This window comes from Mobula hypostoma, chromosome 14 (genome assembly GCF_963921235.1).
Source record: "Mobula hypostoma chromosome 14, sMobHyp1.1, whole genome shotgun sequence".
Lineage (NCBI taxonomy): Eukaryota > Metazoa > Chordata > Chondrichthyes > Myliobatiformes > Myliobatidae > Mobula > Mobula hypostoma.
Window position 1 is genome coordinate 60,412,014 of NC_086110.1, and position 19,911 is coordinate 60,431,924.

A 19,911-nucleotide genomic window follows, 5' to 3' on the forward strand; every position below is an offset into this window, starting at 1 on the left:
TACAAATAAAATAAAATAAAATATACAGAGAAAATGAGCTGTAGAATCATTGAAAGTGAGTCTGGAGATTGTAGAACTAGTTCAGATTTTAAGTGAGTGAAGTTATCTATACTGGTTCCGGGGCCTGATGGCTCCAGAACCTGGTGATGTCGAAAGGAGGCTACTGTACCTCCTTCCCAATGATAATCAGGAGAATGAGAAGTATGGATATAAGAAAAAACAATAATGATGCAGAATAAAGTGCAAATGTCACTGAAGAAGTGCAGTGCAGGTGAACAGTAAGATGCAGGATCATAATGTGGTAAATTATGAGGTCAAGAGTCCATTTTATCATACAAGAGGTATAATGTCTGTGTGACTGTATTTTTACTTGCTGTATTATATATGCTTTCTGTGCCTTGCGCTGTGTGTGACTGTTAGTATTGTGTTTTACACCTTGGCCTGGAGTAATGCTGTCTCGTTTGGCTGTATTCATGAGTATTCATGTATGGTTGAATGATAATTAAGCTTGAAATGGAACTTCATTACAGCAGGACGGAAGGCGTCTTTGAGCTTGGCGGTATGCACTTTCAGTACTTTGTACCTTCTGTCTGATGGAAGAGGAAGAGATGAGTTAAAAAGCAATTTCTCAGACTTTCTGTAGTTCAGAAACTATATTAATCCGCGCTGTAAGTTTGTTAATGTGACATCGGTTCCATGGAACTGCAGTTTTTATTGCCTTGCAGATAAGGGCAGAAAGCTGGAACAAGGGGGGAGGAGGTGCTGCTGCAGCTGCTTCCTGGACAGATGGCAGAAAGTTCGGATTGTGCTTCTGTCATTCCCTGCCCTGCCAGAGCTGCCATTCCGGTTTATCGTCTGGAACTTGAACATTTCAGAGATCTGAGTCATACTCACAGGAGAGCTCCACCACAAAGACACTCACGTACAGGAGAGCTCCACCACAAAGACACACGTACAGGAGAGCTCCACCACAGAGATACTCACGTACAGGAGAGCTCCACCACAGAGATACTCACGTACAGGAGAGCTCCACCACAGAGATACTCACGTACAGGAGAGCTCCACCACAGAGATACTCACGTACAGGAGAGCTCCACCACAGAGACACACGTACAGGAGAGCTCCACCACAAAGACACACGTACAGGAGAGCTCCACCACAGAGATACTCACGTACAGGAGAGCTCCACCACAAAGACACACGTACAGGAGAGCTCCACCACAGAGATACTCACGTACAGGAGAGCTCCACCACAGAGACACTCACGTACAGGAGAGCTCCACCACAGAGACACTCTCGTACAGGAGAGCTCCACCACAGAGACACTCACGTACAGGAGAGCTCCACCACAGAGACACTCACGTACAGGAGAGCTCCACCACAGAGACACTCACGTACAGGAGAGCTCCATTACAGAAACAGTGACAAAGGAGAGGTCCACCACAGAGACACTCACAAACAGGATACCTCCACCATAGAGACACTCAAAAACGGGAGAGCTCCACCACAGAGACACTCACACACAGGATAGCGATAGCTCCACTACAGAGACACTCATGCACAGGACAGCTCTACCACAGAGACATTTGTGCACAGGTGAGCTCCATCAGAGAGACGTCCACACACAGGACAGCTCCATCAGAGAGATATTTGTGCACAGGAGAGCTCCATCAGGGAGACATTCACACACAAGAGAGCTCTACCACAGAGATATTTGTGCACAGAAGAGCTCCATCACAGAGACATTCATGTACAGGACAACTCCACCACAGAGATACTCATGATCATTTAGAAAGCACTTAAGGGGACAGGGCTTAAAGGGGATATAGGTCAAAAGCAGGAAATTATGACTAGCTGGGTAGGCACCATGGTTGACATCTGTAGTATGTTGCTCAACGACTCTAATCAATAGGTTCCCAACTTTTCTTTATGCTATGGACCCCTACCATTAACCTCAGGGTCCATGAACCCCAGGCTGGGAGACCTTGCTCTATTCCTTCAGCGTTACACTGAAGTAATCGGACACGAACCAAAGCCTGCAGAAGAGTGCGCACCAGATCTGTGTCTCCGCTGCATAGCATAAACAACGTGATCTGCAGGCCCAGGTCCTTCTGAAAGTCCAATTCAAGAAATGGGGCAGGCAGTGGGAATTCTTAACTGAGCTTGGCTGAAAGGGTTTAGCAATTAGTTCGGTAGGCAGGTCCCTGGGCAGGAAATCCAGAGAGACCAGGAATCCACCACATGGGCTGCGTGCACTTCCATATGACAGGGAAACAGCTTGCTTGAGCTACAAACCTGCCCCATCCGAGCCTGGACCTGTTCACACAGAGGCTCAGTACACTGCTACTCCCCAGAGGAAGAAATCTGGTGTGCACCTTTGGTGTCAGCTAACAACCCACAGCAGCAGGGAAACATCAGTATACATTAAATTATGTAAGACTTCACATCGTGCTGCAGGGCTGGATTAGCATCCCACAGCATTATGCACCAGCTTTTAACTAATTTGAGGAAGCTGCAATTGGGGAGGGATTAGAGGGTGATTTAAGTACCTCTGTCATGTATATCTTACAAGATATTATCTAACAGCAACTTCAGGCAGAGAATGGATAGAAAGCTGCAAGTTCCTCACTTACGTAGAAGGCATTCAAAATGCTACTTGCAATTCCTGCTAACAACAGGAATTCTGCAGATGCTGGAAATTCAAGCAACACACATCAAAGTTGCTGGTGAACGCAGCAGGCCAGGCAGCATCTCTAGGAAGAGGTACAGTTGACGTTTCAGGCCGAGACCCTTCGTCAGGACTAACTGAAGGAAGAGTGAGTAAGGGATTTGAAAGTTGGAGGGGGAGGGGGAGATCCAAAATGATAGGAGAAGACAGGAGGGGGAGGGATGGAGCCAAAAGCTGGACAGGTGATAGGCAAAAGGGATACGAGAGGATCATGGGACAGGAGGTCCGGGAAGAAAGACAAGGGGGGGGGTAACCAGAGGATGGGCAAGGGGTATATTCAGAGGGACAGAGGGAGAAAAAGGAGAGTGAGAGAAAGAATGTGTGTATAAAAATAAATAACAGATGGGGTACGAGGGGGAGGTGGGGCATTAGCGGAAGTTAGAAAAGTCGATGTCATGCCATCAGGTTGGAGGCTACCCAGACGGAATATAAGGTGTTGTTCCTCCAACCTGAGTGTGGCTTCATCTTTACAGTAGAGGAGGCCGTGGATAGACATGTCAGAATGGGAATGGGATGTGGAATTAAAATGTGTGGCCACTGGGAGATCCTGCTTTCTCTAGCAGACAGAGCGTAGGTGTTCAGCAAAGGGGTCTCCCAGTCTGCGTCAGGTCTCGCCAATATATAAAAGGCCACATCGGGAGCACCGGACGCAGTATATCACCCCAGCCGACTCACAGGTGAAGTGTCGTCTCACCTGGAAGGACTGTCTGGGGCCCTGAATGGTGGTGAGGGAGGAAGTGTAAGGGCATGTGTAGCACTTGTTCCGCTTACACGGATAAGTGCCAGGAGGGAGATCAGTGGGGAGGGATGGGGGGACAAATGGACAAGGGAGTCGCGTAGGGAGCGATCCCTGCGGAAAGCAGGGAGGGGGGAGGGAAAGATGTGCTTAGTGGTGGGATCCCGTTGGAGGTGGCGGAAGTTACGGAGAATAATATGTTGGACCCGGAGGCTGGTGGGGTGGTAGGTGAGGACAAGGGGAACCCTATTCCTACTGGGGTGGCGGGAGGATGGAGTGAGAGCAGATGTACGTGAAATGGGGGAGATGTGTTTAAGAGCAGAGTTGATAGTGGAGGAAGGGAAGCCCCTTTCTTTAAAAAAGGACATCTCCCTCGTTCTAGAATGAAAAGCCTCATCCTGAGAGCAGATGTGGCGGAGATGGAGGAATTGCGAGAAGGGGATCGCGTTTTTGCAAGAGACAGGGTGAGAAGAGGAATAGTCCAGATAGCTGTGAGAGTCAGTAGGCTTATAGTAGACATCAGTGGATAAGCTGTCTCCAGAGACAGAGACAGAAAGATCGAGAAAGGGGAGGGAGGTGTCAGAAATGGACCAGGTAAACTTGAGGGCAGGGTGAAAGTTGGAGGCAAAGTTAATAAAGTCAACGAGCTCTGCATGCGTGCAGGAAGCAGCGCCAATGCAGTCGTCGATGTAGCGAAGGAAAAGTGGGGGACAGATACCAGAATAGGCACGGAACATAGATTGTTCCACAAAGCCAACAAAAAGGCAGGCATAGCTAGGACCCATACAGGTGCCCATAGCTACACCTTTAGTTTGGAGGAAGTGGGCGGAGCCAAAGGAGAAATTATTAAGAGTAAGGACTAATTCCGCTAGACGGAGCAGAGTGGTGGTAGAGGGGAACTGATTAGGTCTGGAATCCAAAAAGAAGCGTAAAGCTTTGAGACCTTCCTGATGGGGGATGGAAGTATAAAGGGACTGGACATCCATGGTGAAAATAAAGCGGTGGGGGCCAGGGAACTTAAAATCATCGAAAAGTTTAAGAGCGTGAGAAGTGTCACGAACATAGGTAGGAAGGGATTGAACAAGGGGGGATAAAACCGTGTCGAGGTATGCAGAAATGAGTTCGGTGGGGCAGAAGCAAGCTGAGACAATAGGTCGGCCAGGACAGGCAGGTTTGTGATCTTGGGTAGGAGGTAGAAACGGGAAGTGCGGGGTGTGGGAACTATAAGGCTAGTAGCAGTGGATGGGGGATCCCCTGAGCGAATAAAGTCGGTGATGGTGTGGGAGACAATGGTCTGGTGCTCCTTAGTGGGGTCACAATCGAGGGGTAAATAAGAGGAGGTATCCGCGAGTTGTCGCTGTGCCTCGGCAAGGTAGAGGTCAGTACGCCAGACTACAACAGCACCCCCCTTATCGGCGGGGTTTAATAATGTTAGGATTAGTGCGGAGGGAGTGGAGAGCAGAGCGTTCCGAAGATGTGAGGTTGGAATGGGGACAAGGTGCGGAAATAAGAGGAGGTATCCGCGAGTTGTCGCTGTGCCTCACCACCCCACCAGCCTCCGGGTCCAACATATTATTCTCCGTAACTTCCACCACCTCCAACAGGATCCCACCACTAAGCACATCTTTCCCTCCCTCCCCCCCTCTGCTTTCCACAGGGATCGCTCCCTACGCGACTCCCTTGTCCATTTGTCCCCCCCATCCCTCCCCACTGATCTCCCTCCTGGCACTTATCCGTGTAAGCAGAACAAATGCTACACATGCCCTTACATTTCCTCCCTTACCACCATTCAGGGCCCCAAACAGTCCTTCCAGGTGAGGCAACACTTCACCTGTGAGTCAGCTGGGGTGATATACTGCGTCCGGTGTTCCCGATGTGGTCTTCTATACATTGGGGAGACCCGACGCAGACTGGGAGACTGCTTTGCTGAACACCTACGCTCTGTCCGCCAGAGAAAGCAGGATCTCCCAGTGGCCACACATTTTAATTCCACATCCCATTCCCATTCTGATATGTCTATCCATGGCCTCCTCTACTGTAAAGATGAAGCCACACTCAGGTTGGAGGAACAACACCTTATATTCTGTCTGGGTAGCCTCCAACCTGATGGCATGAACATCGACTTCTCTAACTTCCGTTAATGCCCCACCTCCCCCTCGTACCCCATCTGTTATTTATTTTTATACACACATTCTTTCTCTCACTCTCCTTTTTCTCCCTCTGTCCCTCTCACTATACCCCTTGCCCATCCTCTGGTTACCCCGCCCCCCTTGTCTTTCTTCCCGGACCTCCTGTCCCATGATCCTCTCGTATCCCTTTTGCCAATCACCTGTCCAGCTCTTGGCTCCATCCCTCCCCCTCCTGTCTTCTCCTATCATTTTGGATCTCCCCCTCCCCCTCCAGCTTTCAAATCCCTTACTCACTCTTCCTTCAGTTAGTCCTGACGAAGGGTCTCGGCCTGAAATGTCGACTGCACCTCTTCCTAGAGACGCTGCCTGGCCTGCTGTGTTCACCAGCAACTTTGATGTGTGTTGCTTGCAATTCCTGCTGCAAGGCTGAATCATGAGTGAAAATGTAACATCGGTTCTGCAAGTAACATGTTCTTGGTTTGCGAAGATTTGGATCGATACCTAAAGTTTGACTGGCTACATCACAGCCTGGAATGAAAACACCAAAACCCTTGAACGGAAAATCCTCCAGAAAGCAGTGGATAGAGCCCAGTTCGTCACGGGTAAAGCCCTCCTCATCACTGAGTATATCTACACAGGAAAGCAGCATCCATCGCCAGGGACCCTGCCACCCAGGTCATGCCCTCTCCTCACTGCTGCCAGCTGGAAGAAGGTACAGGATCCTCAGGACTGATACCACCAGGATGATCACCATCACTATACGCCGTGTCATGAGATGTGGGCGATCTTGGTTCCATGACCGTGATTGTTCTTGGCAAATGTTCAGGGACAGATATTACCTCTCAACCTTTAGGCTTTTGAAACAGTGGGGATAACTTCATTTGCCCCATCACCGAAATATTCCCACAATTTATGGGCTTAATTTCAAGGACTCTTCATCTCATGCTCTCTATATTTATAGATTATTTCTTTCTTTCTTTCTTCTTTTGTACTTGCACATTTTGTTGTCTTTGCACACTGGTTGCTTGTTTGTCCTGTTGGCTGTGGTCTTCCGTTGATCCAATTATGGTTCTTCGATTTTCTGAATATGCCCGCAAGAAAACGAATCTCACCTTTGTATAAGGTGACACAATTGTACTTTGGCAATAAATTTACTTTGAACCTCAGTACACGTCTTCTATAGGTCAGATTCCAGCCACTGCGTAAGATCTCTGTGTTCAATTAAACATGGAAGGAGAAAATGCTACAAACATTCAGCAGCAGGGCAGCGTCTATGGTCGGAGAAGATGGGTTAGCATTGCAAGTTGAAGTCATTTAGTCAGAACTGATGTTTTCCGCCAGAGCCAGGAAAAGACAAGAGTTCATAGACCTTCAGTACTGAAGTGGCTCTGCTGAGGAAGCAAATATGATGGGCCCTTCTTTTGCACCTTCTCTGCAAATAAATCAGCCATGACCAAATGGCAGAGCATGCTCCTAGGCAAGATGGCCAATGCTTTTCCCGTGACACTCTTAGGCAAGATGCCCTCCATATTATTTAGTTATTTATGTATTATTATTATTATTATTTGCACAGTTTGTCTCTTTTGCACATTGGTTGTTAGCCGAATGGCCCAATTTGGCTCATACCTGTACACCAAAGGTCTTAACTTCATGTTGAGGAGGAGGAGAAGAGGGCAGCGCGACGGAAGCGCGCGCGGCCACTTCGGTGGTGATGTCTGTTATCTGTCAAGTAGGGGACCGTGCACAATGCTGATTTGATGGAGACGGACGTGAGAGTACGGAGAAACATCTGGAAAACTTCTGAAATGCCCGCTTCGCTGCCGCCGCTACTGTGTGGTGACCAGAATCTCTGGAGCAGAAGGCCCCGAAATCCTCGGCTTTGCTTGTCTCAGTGGCCGAGGCGAGGTCGAAGGCGCTCGGCAGAGGATAGCACTCGGGAGGCAGTATCGGAGAGGCTGGTCAGAGGCTCGAAGTTTTCGGACAGATGGACTCAGTGTCGGCTGCTTCCAAGGCATCAGCAAGTTGACGGTGCCTGGAGGTTTATGGCAGGGAGTTTCTCCCTTTTGCCGCCTGCTATCAGGGACTCGGGAGTTGATCGACTCGGGAACTTTTGAGACTTTTTTTACCGTGCTCATGGTCTGTTCTTCATCAAATTATGGTATTGCTTTGCACTGCTATAACTATATGTTACATTTATGTGGTTCTGTCAGTGTTAGTCTTTGGTTTGTCCTGTTTTCTGTGATATCACTCCGGAGAAACATTGTATCATTTCTCACAATCTAATTTTGCATAATTTTTCCAAAGGTGCATAATTGATAGGCCCAATAACACCCCCCCTCCCAAAATACATCAGCCATGATTGAATGCAGAGCAGACCTGATGGGCCAAATGGCCTAATTCTGGACTTTCTGGTCTTTTTTTCTTGATTTTGCCACATTATTTTCCCCCCAGAAAATAGATCTTCTTCACAAAATTTGCAAAGAGCAAATTCATTGGTTGCCCTTCAGAGTACAGGGCAGATCCTGCTCAGTCTTAAGTTGTCCCATTTCACCTACAAGATTAATATCACATTTTCTGTAAGTTAGTTATTTCCTCTACATACATTTTTCAATCAACAAATGTCCAGGTGTTTTCTCATGGGTTCCACCTCCTCAGTGTAAAATGGCAAGAGAATCGATCACAGTATAGCCAGCATCTCACTTAAGTTAATAATCCACATGAATTTCACACTTATTTGGTAATTATTGAGTCTTTTCATATGTTCACATCTATTGAAGTTTGATTATTGACATTTGCGCATGTGACCGTTCTGCTAATTGTTGATTGGTCATGCCTTGTAAATTGTTGGTTGCTATTGTGTTGTCTGATATAGCATTGTCCTATGTTTTATGCTTGGCACTGAAGCAGAATCAATTCTGATATGATCACATACTGACAATGGAGTGACTCTGATCCCAAAGGCTTGCTGCCATTGTTTCCTACAACACTCTTAGGCAAGATGGCCTCAGTTTTATTTAGTTATGTATTATTGTTATTATTATTTGCACAGTTTGTCTTCTTTTGCACATTGGTTGTTAGCCAGTCTTGTATGTAGTTTTTCACTGATTCTATTGTATTTCTTTATTCTGTGAATGCCCGCAAAAAAAAGAATATCAGGATAACAAAGGTGACATAAACGTACTTTGATAATAAATTTACTTTGAACTTGCCATTACTCTGCACTGCAGTTCCGATCTCTAAAGCCTTCTCCAGCCATATAATATTTTGGGGTCTCTCTGACTTCGTCAGTTTCCCATTGCAAGTCATTTTTCAGATTTATATTTATTTATCACATGTACATTGAAACATACAGTGAAATGTGCCATTTGCGTTAACAACCAGCACACCCAAGAATGTTCTGGTGGAAGCCTGCCAGTGTTCACCACTTGTTCCTCCCTCCCGCCTGCCCACGTTCCTGCCCATGCACTATTTAATGGAATTAAGGCTATAGGGAAAAGGCAGGTAGGTGGAGGTGGGTCCATGGCAAGATCAGCCATGTTCTTATTGAATGGCGGAGCAAGCTCGCTGGGCCAAATGGCCGACTCCTGCTCCTATTTCTTATGTTCTTATGTTTATGTTTAGAAGTTAGCAGTCATAAGAAATAACCTAGGAAAAAAATGAATGGACATGAAATGAGATGAATTCCTGGTATCTGATAACCTGCATCCAAGGGCTTTGAAGGAGGTGCCTTTGGTGATAGTGGGCATACTGGATATCACCTTTCACAATTCCCTCAAATCTAGACCAGTTTCCACAGATGGGAAGGAAGGCCCACAAGAAAGGAGAGAGGAAGGAGAGAACTACTAAGTAGTCAGCCTGGAGGTTTACCAGGGAATATGCTAGAATCTATTGTAAAGGAAGCAGTAATGGGCCACTTGGAAAATAATACTGAGATTAAGCACAGCCAACGTACATCTATGAAAGGGAAATCAAGTTTGAGAAACCTGCTGGAGATTTTTGAGGTTACAACTAGCAGAGCATCTAAGAGAAATGGAAACCAATTGATATGGTGTATTTAGAATAACAAAAGACCTTTACGATCCGACCCAAAGATAATTAAAGAAAATGAGAACATATGGGTTTCAAGGTAATACACCAGCATGAGTTGAGGATTTGTTAACAAACAGAAAACAGAGAATAGGACTAAACGGATCATAAACAGATGCTGGAAATCAGAGGAACACATTAAAGGGCATGTGCTATAACAAGAGATTGGACAACCGGGTTGTTTTCTCTGCAACAGCGGAGGGTGAGGGGAGGCCTGACAGAGGTTCATACGTTTATGAGAGACATTGACAGTATCTTTCTCCAAGGGCTGGAATGTCTAATACCAGAGGTCGTGCATTTAAGGTGAGAGGAGGTAAGTTCAAAGGAGATGTGAGGGGCAAGTTGTTTTTTTACATAGAGAGTGGTGGGTACCTGAAATGTGCTGCCAGGGTTGATGGTAGAGGCAGATACATTAGGGACTTTTAAGAGATATTTAGATAGGCACAATAATGTGAGGGAAATGGAGGGATATGGGATTAGTTTTGTTGGCTATCTGACTACCAGTTTAAATGGTTCAGCACAGCATTTTGGGCTCAAGGGCCTGTTCCTGTACGCTGATGTTCTATGTTCTATGATCACACACAAAATGCTACAGGAACTCAGCAGGTCAGGCAGCATCTATGGAGAGAAATAAACAGTCGATGCTTCAGTCCAGGTCCTGACGCAGGCTCTTGTTCCAAAACATTGACTGTTTATTATTCTCGATCAATAACTAGATCATTTTAGGTTGAGACACTAGGACCAGTGGGTGCTGAAGCCTGTACACAATTTTCAGGTTGGCACGGTAACATAGCAGTTAGTGTAATGCTGTTATCAACCCGGGTTCAATTCCTGCCTCTGCCTGTAAAGAGTTTGTATGTTCTCCCCGTGACCATGTGGAGTTTCCTCCGGGTGCTCCGGTTACATCCCAAGTTCCAAAGATGTACGAGTTAGAGGTTAATTGGTCACATGGGTGTAATTGAGCATTGTGGGTGTGATGGGCTGGTAGGACCTGTTACCAGCAACACACACAAAATGCTGGAGGAACTCAGCAGGCCAGGCAGCATCTGTGGAAAAAAGTACAGTCGACGTTTCGGGCTGAAACCCTTCAGAAGGACCTGTTACCATAAATCTATACCGATGATTTGGATGCAGGGACCGTGCTGATGACATGAGGTTCCTTAGAGCGTGAGATACCATTTCTCGAGTTTAGAGGAATGAAATGTTATTTCAATGAATGCATTTTTAAAAGGCTTACAGGATAGACAAGGAGCTGATGTTCCCTCTGACTGGGTTATCTAGAAACAGAGGTGACTGTCTCAAAACGAGGAGATGGACAGTCAGAGGAGGTGAGAATCAACTTCATCACACAGAGGACTCCAAATCTGTGGTCTGAGGAGGCATAGTGCTTGAGTACAGTCAAGGCAGAGATTAATATATATGTAGGTTTGAAAAGTATCAAAAGGGTTTGGGGTCAGTGTAGGAGTATCATGACCTCTTCTCACTACTACCATCAGGCAGGAGGTACAAAAATGTATGTCCCACCTCACCAGGTTCAGGAACAGTTATTACCCTACATCAGGCTTCTGAACTGGCGTGGGTAACTTCACTCACCTCGACTCTGAACTGATTCTACGGCCTGCAGACTCACTTTCACAGACTCTTTACAACTCATGTCCTCAGTTTTATATTTTTATTTACAAAGTTTGTCTTTGTTTTAGATTGCTTATTCGTCAGTCACTCTTTCACAGTTTATGTACAGTTTTTCATAAATTCTGTTGTATTTCTTTTTTCCCTTGTAAATGCACACAAGAAAATGAATGTCAAAGTATGGTATGGGCACTTTATTAGGTGCACTTGCTCGTTAATGCAAATATCAGCCAATCATGAGGAAGGAACGTAATGCATAAAAGCATACAGACATGATCAGAGGTTCAGTTCTTGTTCAAACCAAACATCAGAATGGGGAAGAAATGCGATCTAAGTGATTTTGACTGAGGAATGGTTGTTGGTGCCAAATGGGGTAGTTTGAGTATCTCGAAATTACTGCTCCCCTGGGATTTTCACATACAATAGTCTCTAGAGTCCAGAGAGAATGGGGCGAAAAAATAAAATAAATCCAGTGAGCAGCAGTTCAGTGGGCAAAAATGCCTTGTTAATGAAAGAGGTTAGAGAAGAATAGGCAGACTGCTTCACGCTGACAGGAAGGTGACAGTAACTCAAATAACCACACGTTACCACAGTGGTGTGCAGATCCGCATTTCTGAATCTACAACGCAGACATTTGAACCGTGGGGAGAAACTGGAGCACCCAGAGGAAACCCACAAACATACAAGACGAATGTACAAACTTTCTTACAGAGGACTCTGGAACTGAACTCCCAACCCACTTCTGTCTCTGTTTCTTAAGACCTCTTTGATGGTGTCTAATTCATCAATAATATTCACCACTCCTCCCCACGGTAACTGTGCCAAGGTCCCATACTCCAAAATTCCCCTCCCAGCTGCCTAACTGCAATTATACCCTCTTTGGTACACCTGTTGATTCTCAGTCCCTATACCTCCGTAAGTGTCCAAAGCATATTTGCTTAAAAACACTCCTGAAGAGATACTTCTGGGTGTTGTTATTACATTAGAGGTGCTCTAAAAATGTACTGCCTGAACTGGGAGAGCCATGATAGTCATCTGGTGGCATGTGAAATCCTGCCACTGCTCCATTTGGAGTCTGGAACCTCTAGATCCTGTAAGATCACGAGAGATAAGAATAGAATTGGACTATTCAGCTCATTGAGTCTCCTCACCATTCCGTTATGGCCGATTTATTATTCCTCACAACCTCTTCCTCCTGCCTTCTCTCTGTAACCTTTGATGCCCTGACAAACCTATCAAACTCCATTTTAAATACACCCAAATGCTTGGCCTCCACAGCCAAGGCCAAGTTATTTAAAGAGGAGGTTTTGTACAAGCAGGAAATATTCACACGCTTTGCATTTTTCTATTCCAAGAAAGCAGTGACCCGTTGAAATTTAAGTTAAAACTAAACAATCGAAGACATACATACAATGCTTGTGATACCCAAACCAATGTCAACACGTACGGGTCCAAGTCCAAAAACCCAGCCCATTCAGGATGTATGGCCAGCAGAATCTCCAGACCTTTAGATGTAACTCTTTTGAATCTCCAAACGTAACTTTATTTTACATGCTGTACAGTATTTTCTGGTGAATCTGATGAATTTAAAGAGAGCAGGAGACGTACAAGGACTCTGACCCCAGATTCTGGCTGCAAATCGAGCCACATTTATGGCCCCTAGTATTCCAGACTCCAATCCCGGCTCACAGGAATACAATGCATTTACATCTCTTCCATTACACAGTGACACTGATGGTTGTTGATTCAACATGCCTGTAGTGGGTAGTTTGTGTTTAATGTTAATCTCTGCACATCGTTGCCAAGACTAACAGGCCAAGAGGTGCTGACCTCCTAGTAAAAGGGAGCCCTTCTATTTATGAACAGGTGGTCTCTTCACTCTGGAGTATATCTCCGCCGATCTGACCTTGTCTCCTTTGTCCCGCAGACCCGTTCATTAATCATGCAGTAACGACTCAGTAAGATCAAAACAGCCTCACAATGCACTTAAGGTCTGTTCATAAAAGGCAAAGCTAACACAACAAACATTAACACCTGTCGTTAAAGCTCCTAACTACGTATGTGGGGGCAGCATAGGTTGCAGCAAAACACTTTACAACACCAGCGATCGGGGTGTAATTCCCTGTCTCGAAGGAGTTTGTACGTTCTCCCTGTGACCACGTGGGTTTCCTCCAGGTGCTCTGGTTCAGCATCAGAGTCAGGTTTGATATCAGCGGCATCTGTCGTGCACTTGGTTGTCTTTGCAGCAGCAGTACAATGCAACACAATGAGATTTACAGGACAAAGTTGTTTCCCACTTGGCTTTGCTGCCTGCCGCTCCCTCCTACAGTACCCTCAAGTAATCTGCAGGGTCATCAGCCAGGGACCACCATTCAGTTTTGCTCCCTTAGCCCCGGTGCATCTCCTGCTGGTGGAGCAGTAGCAGGGACTCCCTGCCACTCCCGCAGCTTTCAGTGGGGTTAGTCGCTCCCCCAGTTCCTGTCCTTCCTCCTCAGCCATAGCCAAAAGCTGCCCTTTTCTACCTCGTTAGCCAACTCTCTGCTGGCCCTCCTGAGCCTCGCTCCAGTCAGTGCTGTATCATAATAATAGAGAAAAAAACGTGAATTACAGTAAGTACATAAATATTAAATAGTTAAATTAAATAAATAGTGCAAAAATAAAAAAAGTAAGGTAGCGTTCATGGGTTCAACATCCATTCAGAAATCAGGTGGCAGAGGGGAAGAAGCTGCTTCTGAATCATTGAGTGTGTACCTCCTTCCTGGTGATAGTAATGAGTACAGGGCAGGTCCTGGGTGATGGATGCTGCCCTTTTGGGGAATCGCTCCTTGAGATGTCCTGGATATTGGGGAGGCTAGTGCCCATGATGGAGTTTTGCAAGTCTCTGCAGCGTATTCTGATCCTGTGCTATAGCCAGCCCCAGCACACACCCCCAATATAATACGGAGATGCCGCCAGTTAGAACACTCCCCTCGGTACATCTGTAGGAATTTGCGAGTGCCTTTGGTGACATACCAAATCGCCTCAAACTAATTACATATAGCTGCTGTCAAGCCCCCTTTGTAGCTTCATTGATATTTTGGGCCCTGGATAAGATACTCAAAGATACTGACACCCAAGAACTTGAGATTGTTCACTTTTTCCACTTCTGATCCCTCCAACGTTCCAAAGGTGTGCAGGGTGGTAAGTTGAAAGCATGGCCACCCTTGCCAGCTACCCTCAGCACATCTTCACACCGTATCGGTCACTAAGGTAAATGATGCATTTAATCTTCAAATCTCTTTGTTTGCTATATTTTCATCAAAGCACTGCCTGAAGCAGCTGGACACTGGCTCAGAATCCAGGAGAGCATGGCTAAAGTCACAAGATGCAATAGATGAGGAAGGCCATTCAGTCCATCATAGCAGTTCCTGGCACATAAATATGAAGCTCTGGAGTCTGTTCAAGTCTTGTCCAAGACAATTGTGCAAAGCACCTTACATTTCAGTGCACCCCCAAAACTGCTCTCCTCTGACATAAGTTCAAAGTAACTTTATTATCAAAGTATGTACACGTCACCATAAACAACCCTGAGATTCTTTTTTTTGTAGGCAGTCACAGTACAACAAAAAACCAATGGAACCAATGAAAAACTACACACAAAGACTGACAAGCAACCAATGTGTAAAAGATAAACTGTGCAAATAAAAACAAAAACAAACAATTGTAACTTATTAATAGTCCATAGTTATAGCCATTCCAAACACTTATAATATATTTAAATCAGTAAGTGAAAAACACCAGAGATATGCTGAATTAAAAGAGGAAATTGAAAGACTGTGGAACATGAATAGGGTAGACGTTGTCCCAATAGTAATACCTTCAACTGGTATCATCCCAAAAGCACTACACAGTAGCATTAAACAATTAAGGCTACATAGCAATATCCATGTAAATCTCCAGAAAGCCACAATACTAAACACTACAAGACACTAATAGTACGAAAGTTCCCAGCAATTGAGAAATGAGTGTATTTGGCTATGCCCATTCTCCAGATATTACTGCTTGAGTTGAGAGAAAAAAGAATAATAATAATTATTACTAATTAAATTGAGAACATGAGTTTTAAAGTCCTTGAAAGTGAGTACATTGGTTTTAAGCCTATAAAACTTTAAACCAGGGGTTCCAAACCTTTTTTATGCATTGGAACAATACCATTAAGCAAGGGGTCAATAGACCCCAGGTTGGGAACAACTGCTTTAAACTGAGATCCCAAGGTGCTAATTATTAATGCTTTAACCAGTGCTCCACCCAATGTTCAACCCTTAATCAACAGAACAAAACCGATTATCTGGACATTATGCCTGTGGGGAGCTTGCTGTGTCTCCTACATTACAATAATGACCACAGTTCAGAAGTACTCATTGCCAATAAAGAGCAAATAAAACCTCCAAAGATTAAAAAAGTAGTTCTTTTTATATTAAATTATCCTGGAGACTTGCCAATTCAGAATCCAAATGGTGCTGAAATAACTCCCAAGATGACACGTTCACCAATCAGTTCCACAGGTTGATTGAACTGTGTGTGAACCTTGTCCGCATAACAATTTGATTTCCAGCTTCATTATTAATAAAACATAATTGACACAAGGATACCACCGATTGGAAAACAAAAGAAGATCTTTTGGAGGCGTGTGCTTGAATGACTCTCTGGTGTCTGATGCAGTTTTACCATTATAGTCAAGAGCACAAAGACTAACTAAATTCAATCTTTCATGCTGGAAGTACATAGGCTCTGGTTATCCCAATACAGAAACCACAGCTAATTAGGTTTACTTCTTTTTACAAAGGGAAAATTAAGAATGCTCTTCTAAATTACAATCACGCTCGTGAACCTGCAGAGCTCAAAGGCACAAGTGATATGTTCACATTCAACACATATACAGTGAACATGCTCAAGCACTCTCAAGCACAGAGGACAGGAACACAGATATTGCACGCACAGAGATGCAACACACACACACACACACACACTCTCTCTCTCGTACAGAGCACATGTCAAAACGGTGGCATCCATCATAAAGGACCCTCACCATCCAAGACATGTCCTCTTCACACTTCCACCATCAGGGAGGAGGTACAGGAGCCAGAAGATGCACACTCAACGTTTCAGGTACAGCTTCTTCCCCTCCGCCAGCAGATTTCTGAACTGCCCACGAACACTCCCTCACTCATTCGCTCTCTTTTTTCACAATTTATTTATGATTTAGATATTCTTATGGCAATTTATCATAAATTTTAGATATTGCTGTGTACTGCTGCCGCAAAACAACGAACTTCACAGCATATGTCAGTGATAATCAACCTGATTCTGATTCAGTGACATACACACAGAACATGCAAACTTAAAGTATATCTAAACAGATGTTTTACACACACACACATTAAGCTGTATCTAAAATAGATGCTCTAAACACACACGTAAATGTCATGTATGCACACACACAACTCACAGCATCTAGCACACATAAACAGAGCCACGGAAACCAGAATTTTGCGGAGCGCGTTAATAATTAATGGCTCTCTAAAAACCTGGCAGCTGGGAGATGTGAGAGAACAGGTGGAGGAGCTGAGCATTCTGCAGCTCCTCCTCAGAGGGAAAAGCCTGGCCCTTGTTCAGCACAGAGAGATGCCTTGACACCGACACGGCGGAGCAGGCTGAAGCTGCCGGGCACATGAGAACATGTGCAGTCGCCTTTAGCTAGCGTGAGATGACTCCAATAAAGCAATCCATCCTCAGCTTATGCAGCAATGGCTTTGAACATCTTTAACCCCTGACCCGATCAGTCTGCAGTGTCTCATATTAAACACCGCTGAACGCAGGTTCACTCAGAGGCCCCTCTTCTCACTCTCACACACCAATAATCCCACCAGTGCGCCCTCCCCCCACACTGCCAATGGACTACACCTTGACTAGATCATAACAAAAGTGTCTACGTAGCATTGTTTGGTTCTTGCTGTAACATCCAGGGCGGGGCTGTACAAGACAAAAAAGATTGCAGGTATGGTCTCTCCCATTTCCCCTCCAGCCTGTTTCAAAATGGCTGCCCTGGTCATCAGTTGATGTGTGTAGTGATATGCGAACACATATATTTTCTCCTTCTCACTGGAAGATGACAAGGAGCCGTCAGCCAGTTCTGTTCCATCCCAGGGGAATCTGAGGCTCTCCCTCTGTATCCCAATGTGATTAATTAAACTCGGCACATACCATGGACAGACCTGCCATCTTCCATGGCTCGACTGCTCAGATAGCCAATTAACAGCGTGCAGGAAAGTTAAAGCCTGACCTGCTAGACACAGAGGGAAAGCTGAACTTTGGCGATAGATGTGTCTGAAGTGATTGGGACGTTTATCTGTACTGAAGACACCAGTTAAATGCAATGTATTTATGGGATGACCCGGGTGGATAGTGGCTGGATAACTCCATGACTGACCTGCGGCTGTGGGCTGCCCAGCTGCCCGGACCCGTAACACAAAAGAGGGCAAACACGGCACAATTACTGAGTGACCCCCCCACCCCCCCTCCGCCTGTCCAAAAGCAACAGATAAATCACAGAACATAACCACCAAATGAACCAACTCATGTGACTAATTCTGATTTTGGTTTTACTTCCTTTTGTGGCGTTTACAACTTCATCAGGAATTGGCCACACAATCTTTGACAATCAGTTCAGAGCACAGCTCCAGATAATTGATGGAAGGCCATGACTGCTCTGAGTACAATAGCACAGAGCAAGGTCATTTAGCTCAACATTGCTGTGTTGTCCTCCTCAATAGAACTGTCTAGGCTAAAAAGCCTGGGACAACAATATTTCTCCACAGGTTTGCAAAATAGAGTCATAAAGCCATAGAAAAGTACGGAACAGAAACAGGCCCTTTGGCCCATCCAGACCTTACTGAACCATTTAAACTGCCTAGTCCCAATGTTTAACCTCCCAGCATTAATCCCCTTGCTTTTTGAAGGTTTTAATTTAATCACATTCCAACAATCATTCAAGCGGTGTATATAAGAAATCGCATCTTCCCTCCTGGCTGCATCACCGGCTGGTATGGGGAGGCCTCTACGCTGGATCAAAATAAGCTGTAGAAAGCTGTAGACTCAGTCACCGCCCCAGCATCCGGGACATCTTCAAGGAGCAATGCCCAAAGACCCCCCCACCCAGGATATGCCCTCTTTTCATTGTTACCATCAGGGCGGAGGTACAGGAGCCTGGGGGCACACAACCAACGATTCAGACATAGATTCTTCCTCTCTACCACCTGATTTCTGAACGGGCACGGAACCCACGAACACCACCTCCCTACTTTGTTCTCTCTCTTTTTGCACTACTTAATTTAATTTTTTACTACAACGCACAGCTTGTATTATTGTGTATTGCTTCATACTACTGCCGCATAACAACAAATTCCATGACATATGCCGGTGATATTAGGCCTAATTCTGCCAGTACATCTTTGGACTGTGGCAAGTACCCAGTCTGTACGTTCTCCCCGTGACCGCGTGGTTTCCTCCGGGTGCTCCAGTTTCCTCCCACAGTCCAGAGACGTATGGATAATTGGTTAATCGTTCACATGGGTGTAACTGGGCGGTGCCAGACCGTTGGGCGGGAAGAGCCGGCTACCGTGCTGTGTCTTTAAATAAAAATAATTTTTGCAAAGGTCGGGAAAAGCAAACAACTGCAGATGCTGGAAATCTGAAATAAAACCAGAAAGTGCTGATACAGAAGCTGCAGGTGAAACCAAGTGAAAACAGTTCATCAATTCTAAAGAGTGCTGAGGAAGGCCATTAACTTGAAGCATTAGTCCTTTGTTCCTTTCTCCACAGAAGCTGCCTGTCCTGATATCCATGTATATTCTGTTTTATTGCAAATAAAGGGCAATTGGCCCAACTTATCACATCTCATGCAACTGCTGCTTTGATGGTGAACAATTCCAGCAAAGAGCTGCTCTATTTATTCATAGATAGGGCTCGATGATTCTCTGGTGTAGGAGTAACGGTAAATAGCCACACATCTCTTTCGGGCAACTATCCAGTGAATTTCTACCTTGAAATGTTGGTGATTTAGGATTGATTCCTACCAGGAGGAATGGTTTTTAACTTATGTTTTCACTTTAGGGTTCATTACCATACAAGTGCAATATACAGAGAATTACGTACTTATTTAATGAGAAACAACATGGAGTAGGCCGTGGCCCTTCAAGCCGTCCTGCCCAGCAACCCCCCAATTTAACCATAAACTAATCACGGGACAATTTACAATGACCAATTAGCCTACTAACCAGTACGGCTTTGGACTGTGGAAGGAAACTGGAGCACCCAGACGATCACAGGGAGAATGTACAACCTCCTTACAAGGCAGGGGTGGGAATTGAACCAGGGTCACTGGTACTGTAATGTGCAACACCACAATGTTTTACTTACACCCTTTCCTTTGTCATGGATGCTGGCTGAACTGCTACAGTTTGCCTTTTTGTGTTCTAGAAGGTTGGTAGGGGGTAGGGGTAGGTGTGTGTGGAAGGGGGGCCGCATTGGAGGGCACACATACCGGAACCAACAGGACAGACCTG

At 45.4% G+C, this 19,911-nt stretch overlaps 1 protein-coding gene across 1 annotated transcript in view; it reads right to left on the minus strand.

The window, feature by feature from the left end:
• The window catches only part of gse1b (Gse1 coiled-coil protein b), a 784,409-nt gene that overhangs the window by 565,516 nt on the left and 198,982 nt on the right, over positions 1 to 19,911 (minus strand). The gene's annotated exons all lie outside the window — the stretch shown is intronic.